We start from the raw sequence: 10,591 nt of genomic DNA, 5'->3' as shown, positions 1-10,591 counted from the left end.
AAAACTGAAAAATTATGGCATGAAACCGCCACGAAAAGAGTGTATATTCCAATTGCTCGTCGCTGAAGTTTTTGGGCACGCATTGACAGCGTGTATGTGATTCAAAACGGAGGTTCTTCCGTGGAGTAATGGCAAATCCTTCAGTCCATAAAAAGAACATTATGCCTGGTTTCTCTGCCAAGTTGCACAAAAATGCATCGGCTCAGCATGTTTCGGAGGAAAACATGAGCGGTCCAAATACACTGGGCGTTCAGGCTCACACTCACAGCGCACTCCGCTGCGCGGCAAGACACTCACAGCGCACTCCGCTGCGCGGCAGGGCACTCACAGTGCACGTCGAGGAATGCGGAGGCGCGCTGTGGCACGCCGATGCCGTTGGAGGCCTGGCAGGTGAAGCGGCCGGTGTCCTCGGCCGCCAGCGGGTCGATGACTAGCGAGCCGTTCTGCAGCACGCGCGCCCGGCCGTCCAGCGCCGCCACGCGCCCCACTGGCTGGCCGTCGCGCAGCCAGAGCACCGTCACGTTGTCCGGCCGGGCTCGCGTCCGGCAGTTGAGCACGGCCGGCAGGGACGCCTTGCTCGTTTGGTTGGCGGGCCCGGCCACGATCACAGCGCCACCTGTTGCCGGGAAAGATGGTCAGAGTGTTGGCCAGCCGCCGCTGGGGCCTGAGTTCGCCCGCCCGCAGCGCTAGGCGAAGCAGAGCACGCTGGCTCTGTGTGACAGATGGCTGTCGACAAGTCAAGGCGCGACGTGCACTCACGACGGGCCTCCTGTGCTCCAAGGATGTCTGCCGTTGCCACAAACCATGGCTGCCGACTGTACTCTATCGTCGGCGTCGGATGGCTCTCGGAGCCAGCAGTCACCACAGGCGGCGGGCGTATTTGTGTTTGTGGGGAGCGGCCTAGCCATTCCGTGGTACGGAGCAGATGTGTTCTCCGGAACTCTCAGTTAGGCTTCAAGCTTGCACATAGTTCATATAGAAACATTTCAACTTGATTCCTCTTATTGAACGGTAGCTTCCGAGATAACCGCTACCACTTCATCACCCATGACCAGACAATGGATGGCCAAGTCTGGAGAAGAGGTAGGAATCATCCCTTTATCTTTTTCCAATCAAGTCTGTTGCTTTGTTTATCCCCTCAGCTGGTAGCCATGGTTTGTGGCTGACGCTGCGTACCAGCACGATTTTTATGCCGGCAGAGTGACCAGACGCTGGTAGGTACATTGCTGAACACGACGAATACACATGTCCGTGACTTACGGAAGATCTGCCTACGATACAAGGCAAGTAAAGAAAGAGCATCCCAACGATTCCAGACGTCTAGCAAGCAAACTGTGTTGCCACCATAGTGTTACTAGTAGCGGTGTAGCCAGGGAGTCCCACAGGTCACCTTACGTGACGCTGTGAAACGGTTAAATGACAGCGATCGTATTTTGTAGCCTTCAGTGGTCACTTTTAACTTTTTCATCACCTTTTTCTGCATCATATTGATCCGGACTGTTCTGTGCCACCATTCTCCAATATGTTGGTTTCCAAAAAAAACTTTGTTGTCACCCGGCATAACAGATGGCACTGTCACCGTTATCGCGACCTTTCATTAGTCTTGCCTCCTATCAATGACCTCACACTAACATAAGTGTCACCTCTTATGATCGATTTTACCCATCTTTGATCAGCTCAAAAAATCGTTCAAAGAATATTCAGTAGGTCACCCGGGCGCGTATTAACACGCACTCGGGTGGGGATGGAGGTTAACTTGACCTCCCAAAAAGTTTTCCAGAATGGTTTCCGAATGGCGCGGCGTAGCCGCGTCAAATCCAAATCCAATCCATTTTGCATAGCTGTGGACATTTGAATAACGGATCGTTTGATATAAAAATTTAGATGTACCCTGAAGGTGTCTGGCCTATGACAGGTCAAAGTTAGGTCATGGCTTCAGCGAACGCAATTTCTAGGAAATCGTCCAATCTGATGCAATAACGGAAAGTTTGACGAAGCCATACATCTATGAGATGCTTTCTTAGGCACCACAAATATTGAATGAGCAGAATACGTTGACCTAAGGTCAGGTATGAAGCTCAGACCAGGGTCAAAATCAACCTGATTTATTATTCTAAGGCTTGACGTATGCTATAGTTTGTGCTGCACCTTTCTAATTTATTGACAGCAGAAACCGCATTATACATCTTCCATTGACTTCATAGAGGTCAGAACAGGTCATGTACCTAAGATGATCCGGGTCGACATTTTGTTTTTGGAACATGCTGCCTAGCGCAATCTTTGTCGTTTATTCAAATGCGAAACTTACAGCAGTCCTGAGTTATTTTGGTCACCGTGACCTTCAAAAGGTCAAAAAAGGTCACTGTCATCAAATGGGCTTGTGAACTTTTGCTTAGAAACAGTTGCCTAGGTTCTGGGGCAACTTGAGAGCCCAATCTGGAATTTGACCTTGTTTGACCTTATTTGACCTGAAGGTCATAACCTGGGAAGCTCAAACGTTGACACAGGTGAGTTCACGTACAGATCAAGACACCCTGCAAATTTGGTGTCTCTAGTTCTTTTAATTTCCGAAATCTCAAGGGAGAGTCAAACTGACCCCCCTCCACCCGAGCGAAGGGTATCAATCCGGTCACCCGAGCGCGTGTTAACTTACGTTTCCTTTTCGCTTAGCTTGAACTTCCATTCATCTTAAGTTCACTAATAAACAATGCTGGTTAAAACTTTGAAATTGTGCTGGCGGAAGTCTTTTGTTGAAACTGCAGTGAGGTCTACAGAGAGCCGTGCAGGATGATGGATCTCTTTCGTTACTGGGGGAATGAAATCTGATAAACTATATGATTACTGAAAAAGCAACAAACGGCCATGAAAAGCGGTTTCCGTGAAGCAAAACTGATTGCGCATCCTAACAGCCGAACCAACATAATGACGGTTTCGAAGTAATTCGCTGTGGTTGAACACACACAAACACACACACACACACACACACACACACACACACACACACACACACACACACACACACACACACACACACACACACACACACACACACACACACACACACACACACACACACACACACACACACACACACACACACACACATATATATATATATATATACATATATATATATATATATATATATATATATATATATATATATATATATATCCGTGTTTATTTTAGTTTGACCTTGCTGGACCTTACTTGACCCAAAGGTCATGCCTAGGAACCTCAAATTTTCACAATAGTAAGTTCACATGCAGGTGAAACCACCCCGCACATTTGGCACCTCTAGCTCTCTTGGTTTTTGTAGATTTCAGGCGGTCAAATTGATGCCTATCCGATCAAAGGACATTCAAGAGATCGCCCCGCGCGCGTGTTAACTCACGTTTCCTATTAGCTTAATTTGAGCTTACATTCATGCTAAGTTCACTCTAATCTATATATCGTAGCGACTTTACTTTAACTTACAATTCGCGTTATCTTAACTAAACTTTCGTTTCGTATCAAATCAGCTTTGACTTAAATTACGACACACTTTGACATGGTGCTAGCGCGTTGTTCTAACTGCCGCCTGAGACAGGGTGTGTATGTGAGGGGTCCATTATCATGTGTTCGTAGGTGCCGAACAAGAAAAGCAAGCAGCTGTTCCGATTTCAGGCGTTGTTTCGGCGCAGTTCCAGCCTACGCCGTTGTATCGTCGTCAGAGATAATTTGGCGCACATGTAACTAAGACTCTGCGCTGGCCCACTGACGTACCTGCCATGATAATCTTGGACGTCCAGCGAACGCTGCCTTCGCTGTTGGTGGCACGACACGTATACTGTCCTATGTCTTCCTCGCCTATCCTGTGTATCCGGAGCTCGTTGGCCTCCTCGCTGAGCCTGGTGGTCTCTGACGGTCGCACCGGCTTGTCACCCTGCAGACGGCCGGGGCAGGTGTCAGCGCCAGCTGCTCAGGAGCAGCACCCGCGGCTGATGACACGGGTCTTAAATGTTCCGCGGACGTTTCCAAGAACAATACAATCTGATTTTCGGTGTTATTCATTTCCGTTTTCAGAAAGAGCGCGGAAACGTTAAGCGCCTCACGGGATAACGCACGAGTTCGTGTGTCTAACATACCTACCCTAAGCAAGTACGGAGGCGTGATTTCACATGTATGTGAAAGTACAGGAAGAATACACGCCTTGATTAGTTTGGAATCTTAACTGCATGTACGTGTGCAGATGGGTTTCCTGTACATCACTGATATCATCATTCATTTGGATGACGCATAGCCTGGCTGGCCGCTGTATGTCCCCATTGCGACAGCTGGCGCGGGATCAGGCTCGCGCCTGGTTGGCTGCGATGAGAGCCTGACCTTGAGCCACGTGACCACAGGCTGGGGCGTGCCGCGGGACTCGCAGGTCAAGGTCACCGAGTCACCGATGTTCACGAACACATCCCGAGCTGGGGTCTGTACCAGCCGCGGTGGTGCTGAAAACAGCCCGAATAAAGTAGCACGAAAATGACAGTATCGGCACGAGGGTCAGTAACTCCAAGGTTAGGCAAAGCATCAACATTCTGCGGTTATTGTGAACATCGGACGATGACATTTTATTTAAGGCATATGAGCCATTGCTTAAAATGATACGTTGCTTAAAATGGTTTGATAATATATCTACATAAATATGGTCGAAATAAAGGCATTCTTCGTTGGTCACTTGATTTCTTAAAAATCTAAACATCCGTTGGGTGAGAAGTTGTGATCGTGTCGTGCGAAGGTCGATGCTGTCGAAGGTCGATGCTGTCGTGCTGGGCGCAAACTGCTGCGGTCGTGGAAGGTCATTCAATGCAATTAAGAAGACAGTGAAGATGACTCGACTGACGAAAACTTTACAGTCCGGTTGTCACCAGCCCTGGCCGATTGGCCTCGGAGCGTCCGTGGCCGGGGAGCCACCCGTCCCAACGGCTGTCACCAGCCGTGGCCGATTGGCCTCGGAGCGTCCGTGGCCGGGGAGTCACCCGTCCCACCGGTTGTCACCAGCCGTGGCCGATTGGGCTCGGAGTGTCCGTGGCCGGCGAGCCACCCGTCCCACCGGCTGTCACCAGCCGTGGCCGATTGGCCTCGGAACGTCCGTGGCCGGGGGGTCACCCGTCCCAGCTGAAGCCCGTGTCTGGGCTCCACCCGAGAGTGGAGAGCAACTCCCCAGCTGGACTTCAGCCCGAATAAAGATATCAACTAGGTCTCCCAGGTGGGAGGAGTAGTCGGGGAATGATAGACGCTAGCCTCAGTGCTGCCGCTTCGCTGTCGTTTTTTGAGCGCTAGGTGTCTGCGACGATCACCGCGATGTCACTGCTACCACGTAAATCGTACTTCGTGCTAATCCCACAATGCACTGATGGTGCACGCCGAGCTCACGCCAAGCACATCCAGGTGAACTTGATTCTCTGCTGTTGTAGAAACGTCTGGGTGCAGCCCTTCCTTGCCGCACGAGTTCATGCGCACTGCTGACCCGTTTCTCACGGTGCACAGCCAATCTGAGCTCGTTCTCTCCGCACACGTCTAGGCCGGATCCAGTTGTTTACCATGCGCGTCCAAAGACGCTTCACCGCTCACGCCTCGACTTTTCACACTATCTTAGTTAGCTCAGACAGTCTGTTCTCACCGTGCACGCCCAGGTGGACCCAGGTGTCTACTCTACCTGTCCAGCCTTACTCTACCTTGCTTAGTCCAGATAAAAGCCGTTCTCACCATACGCGCCCAGGTGGACACAGGCGTCTACTGTACACGTTCAATTTCACACTGTCTTAGTTAGCCCAGACGGTCTGTTCTTACCGTGCACGTCCAGGTGGACCCAGGTGTCTACTCTACCTGTCCAGTCTTACTCTATCTTGCTTCGTACAGACAGAGTCCGTTCTCACCGTGCACGTCCAGGTGGACCCAGGCGTCTACTGTACACGTCCGATTCCACACTGCCTTAGTTAGCCCAGACAGTCTGTTCTCACCGTGCACGTCCGGGTGGACCCAGGTGTGTACTCTACCTGTCCAGCCTTACTCTATCTTATCTAGTCCAGAGACCGTTCTCACCGTGCACATCCAGGTGGACCCAGGTGTGTATTCTACCTGTCCAGCCTTACTCTATCTTATCTAGTCCAGAGGCCGTTCTCACTGTGCACGTCCAGGTGGACCCAGGCGTCTACTGTACACGTCCAGTCTCACTCCATCTTATCTAGTCCAAACAGAGTCCGTTCTCACCGTGCACATCCAGGTGGACCCAGGCGTCTACTGTACACGTCCAATCTCACTCCATCTTATCTAGTCCAGACAGAGTCCGCTCTCACCGTGCACATCCAGGTGGACCCAGGTGCCGTTGCCGAGCACGGCTGGCTTCCGGTTGAGGAAGTGGACAACGCACTCGTACCAGCCGTCGTCCGCCTCTGTGATGTTGGTCATGTTGAGCGAGGCCAGTCCGTGTCGGGTGTTGCGCACGTCCATGCGGCTCACGCGGCCGGCGTAGCTGTCGGCCACGTGTGGCGGGTAGCCGTCGTACCACATGTAGAGCGGCTGCTGCAGACCCTGTCTCGGCGGGCACGAGGGAGGCTGCCGTCAGCAGGAGCGCCAGACGCGCTCTAGCGGGAGCTCCGCCGCTGGCAGTTCAGTTAAGCGCAGTAGCCTAACGCTACCGGCCGTGACAGCCGGGGCACAATAAGTAAACCTGGTACCCACGAGGGGTGCACCACCAGGGGTGGGGCAGAGGGCAGGCCACACAGCGCCGTTTTTTAAACGATATATGTGCATATATATATATATATATATATATATATATATATATATATATATATATATATATATATACATATATATATACATATATATATAGATATATCTATACATATATATATATACATATATATATATATATATATATATATATATATATATACATGTTGTGTTCCATGAAACTTCAGATGCCGCCACCATGCTGACGGAAGGCCTCCAATGACGGAGACGGAGCATTTCATCTAACACAAAAGTGAAAACAATAACTGTCCCTATACTAGAAAGCCAGCGCCGAGTTGTTATGAAAGGAAAATCCATTATATGCAATGCAAAGGAGGCCCATGAAAAACAAAGGAAGCCCGAGAAGAGACCAACAAATTCTAAGGACCTGGGGTCCCACTATGCTAGAGGATATTTTGTAAGATGAACAAAGCAGCCTCACTCCCAATCCGTGCTGTGTAATCGCCTGATCCAATCCATAACATAAAAAGGTAGCAATTAGATAAGACAAGAGGTCAGGTATGATGTAAGATAGAAAGAGTAGATTAAGAGTTGGGAGGTGAAAGAGGTATGCGGTCTAGGAGATAAGGGGCAAGAGATACCAATAGGTCTCTTTGAAAAAGAACAAGTGGGCAAAATCCGAGACAATCTATTACACCTAGTTCGGTATGGAGATCCCCAGATTTGCTGTGCTTGTCCCCTAGGAAAATGGCAGTCACTTCCCCTGGTACCCACTTTTAACAAGACGCGTAATTTTCACCATGCCACGTTTGCTTCATAGTAGATGCATATGCTTCACATTTAACATAAACGAGTATTCTTGAGCTCCGGGCTTTTCGTAATAATAAGTTGGGAGCCTTTATACTTAACAATTACTAGTCATGTACGTGTACCTAAGCAAGGCTGCTGTCTGTAGCAAAAATGCAAAGTCTATACCAAATAGCTTTCAGAGGCATTTTGAAACCATGCCCAACAAACGCTATTTTACAATTATCCGAGCTTATAAGAGGCTGTATCAAATATCACTGGCTCGGACAAGCCACATGCAGTCCGAAAGAAAACCCGCCAGAATCATACTATAAATAAACTCATCATTCCATTAGCTAGCCTTCTGGCTGGTGATGTTTACCATTTCGTGGCAATGATTTAGCGAAGCACGCAGCAGCCCCTTCTCCGCCCATTCAAGGTTTGTTTTGCATACCTCCGACACTGTGAGTTTATAACTTCCCAGCAGACCACGCATGACCTCATACAGTGCCATATATCACGCCCATTGGTCAATATCATGAGGCACTGCGGTGACGCCGTGTTTGTTTTAACGCTCGTTGTTTGGAGATATTCCTTGCCGGTAATGATGTCGAATAAATTTGAGAACAAAAATGGTTCAGACACGATCCATGGGACGTTTGTCGCAACACTCGTCAGAATTGGCAGATGTGCCTCCCGTACACTTCATTGCATCACGATTCATTCGGGCTGTCTCAGTTTAAAAGTGTTTACAGCTGATCCAAAATCTTAGGAGCCAGCTAGCGTGGCCAGATCCCTGACAAATGACCTTGTTCTTGAGGATCCCAGCGGAGAGAACATCACCTATCGGCGTGTTGTGTTGGATTCTGTGTCCGCTTATCAGATCCTCTTCCCGAGTGACTCGTCAGGAGTGAGGTGATCATGCCATGACTCACGGTGTCACCACTGCTTGTGATTTTTTCTGATGGGCTTAAGCTCCAAGGGCAACATAGATGGAAGTTCGAAAACGACGTCGAATCAGCCCTGAAGCGAGTCATATCATGATATAGAGTTGTTTGCACGCAATGGTAGTGTCAGGGTCACTCAAATCATGTCCTGTTGTCTTCAAAATCGACGAAGTTGTCAGCAATCGTCGTACAGTGTACTGATGTCGTATTTGTCCATCACTGTTGTAGAATCAACGTAGAGGTCATGTCAGGCCAAGTTCACCTCAGGTCAGATGTTACAAACTACCCAAGTTAATGTTAGTAAATATTCCACAGTGTGCTAACATTGACGTAGTACATGGAGACCGTAAGTACAGTGGTATGCAAAGTCACAGCCGTGTAAGCTAATGGAATGGCTTCAGCTGACCTCGTATTACATATTGCTTGGTCAGATGAAGATCACTTACGAGACATGCTTTGTCTTGCGTCAGCTTTACTGTGTCATGTATACAGGCAGCAAAAATGTAGCCTGTCCGCTTTTGACCGAGCTTCACAGGTTAACCGGTGTGCGTGTCGTAACATGACATCAGTAAGTGTTCGAATCACGTGCGGGAATATCGGAACGTTCCATGTATGCTATGGATATCGGAACGTTCCATGTATGCTATGGATATCGGAACGTTCCATGTATGCTGGGATATCGGAGCGCTTTCGTATATGCTATGGATATCGGAACGTTCCATGTATGCTGGGATATCGGAGCGCTTTCATGTATGCTGTGGATATCGGAGCGTTCCATGTATGCTATGGATATCGGAACGTTCCATGTATGCTATGGATATCGGAATGTTCCATGTATGCTGGGATATCGGAGCGTTTTCACGCATGTTTGGGCGCTACGGATGCGGAATAAACAGTGGTCGCAAGGGCCGTCCTGCGCTGGCGAAGGCGGTGACGCGTCTCATGCTGGCTGGGTTTACATGGCCACGTCACATACATTTCTGTGACGTGCATACTCACCACAATATCAAAAAGTCGATGTTGTAAGTGATTCTAAGTTGGTACAGTCATGTGCAATGTAAGGCATGGCAAGTATGAAAAGGGAATTAAGATGACCTCTTTTCGATGATTATATGCGTAAAAATGCAAAAATGTGACTTAATTAACGAATATCGCGCATATAATTGCTGTATAAAGGTAATGTTAACTTCCTTTTGATATCGTAAGTGTATGACACCCACGCTTCATAGAAAGTTAGTCCTATTCATTGCAAGTCTGTGATTTTCTAAGATGCAATTAACCCACTTCGATTCCTTCCCATTGCAACCAGAGCCTGCTAGTAAGAGCCCGACAGGCTTTGACGACTGCTGGAAGCCTAAATCTGCTGACTCGGTCGGGCCCGAGAGCGGCGTTGCCATTGGTCGGTGGCCGACGTCTGACGTCATCCCGAGCCGCTCGTCCGCGGCCACGGCTCATTTGGAGCCGTATCCGACCGTGATAAAACGGCCGTCAGCGCGGCTCGGCGGGGGTGGGCCGCGCCAAACTCGCCTCCTTCCTCCACTGGATGACGTAGGGCACGTGCGCGCCGCGGGGAAAGACGAGCGGACAGTCGAGCACCACGTCCCGGCCGACCAGGGCGGTCACGTGACGACCGCGCGGCGTCTCCAGACCTGCCGACACGCCGGCGCGGCCGTCACCGGGAGCGCGGCTTCAGCTGCCAGTCACGGACGCCGAGAACATACATTATGAACAGGACACCGAGAACAGCTATGCAGACACTGTGCGGCGGCATCACGTCCGTTGGCACCGTTTTATTCGCGTCATTGGAAAATGAGCACCATTCTGGGGCGACCTCTTTCGGCGCTGTAGCGCTTCCTCACCAAGTCATTTTCCAACTTTGCTCGACCTTGCTGGAGCAGTTGCTGGCATGAGTAATGGGGAGGGGGACGGAAGACATAACAGAGCGGCCTCCATTGGACAACTGGCGGCAGACTTCCGTGCCAGAACACCAACGACAAAGCCGCTGGAGAAAAGCTAAATTGGGAAAGTTTTATCAGTGACGATTATTTTGATTCGCGGAAATACGCCATCATGCCACTTTTATGGTCGCTGGAAATGAAGCACGAAGCAAAAGTGAGTATGAGCAGCGG

General features: G+C 49.6%; 1 long non-coding RNA gene across 1 annotated transcript in view; it reads right to left on the bottom strand.

Annotated features, from left to right (window-relative positions):
• Window positions 1–9,994: 9,994 nt before the first annotated feature.
• LOC119112418 (uncharacterized) overlaps window positions 9,995–10,591 on the bottom strand; it is a 17,500-nt gene continuing 16,903 nt past the window's right edge. The window contains exon 3 of the long non-coding RNA XR_005095714.1: window positions 9,995–10,111. This is a non-coding gene — a long non-coding RNA (uncharacterized LOC119112418). The remainder of the gene's footprint in view (window positions 10,112–10,591) is intronic.

The sequence above is a fragment of the Pollicipes pollicipes genome, unplaced genomic scaffold (assembly GCF_011947565.3).
Source record: "Pollicipes pollicipes isolate AB1234 unplaced genomic scaffold, Ppol_2.1 Scaffold_2555;HRSCAF=2994_pilon_pilon_pilon, whole genome shotgun sequence".
NCBI lineage: Eukaryota > Metazoa > Arthropoda > Thecostraca > Pollicipedomorpha > Pollicipedidae > Pollicipes > Pollicipes pollicipes.
Note: the sequence above shows the minus strand (reverse complement) of the source record. Positions and strands in the feature narration are given on the sequence as shown.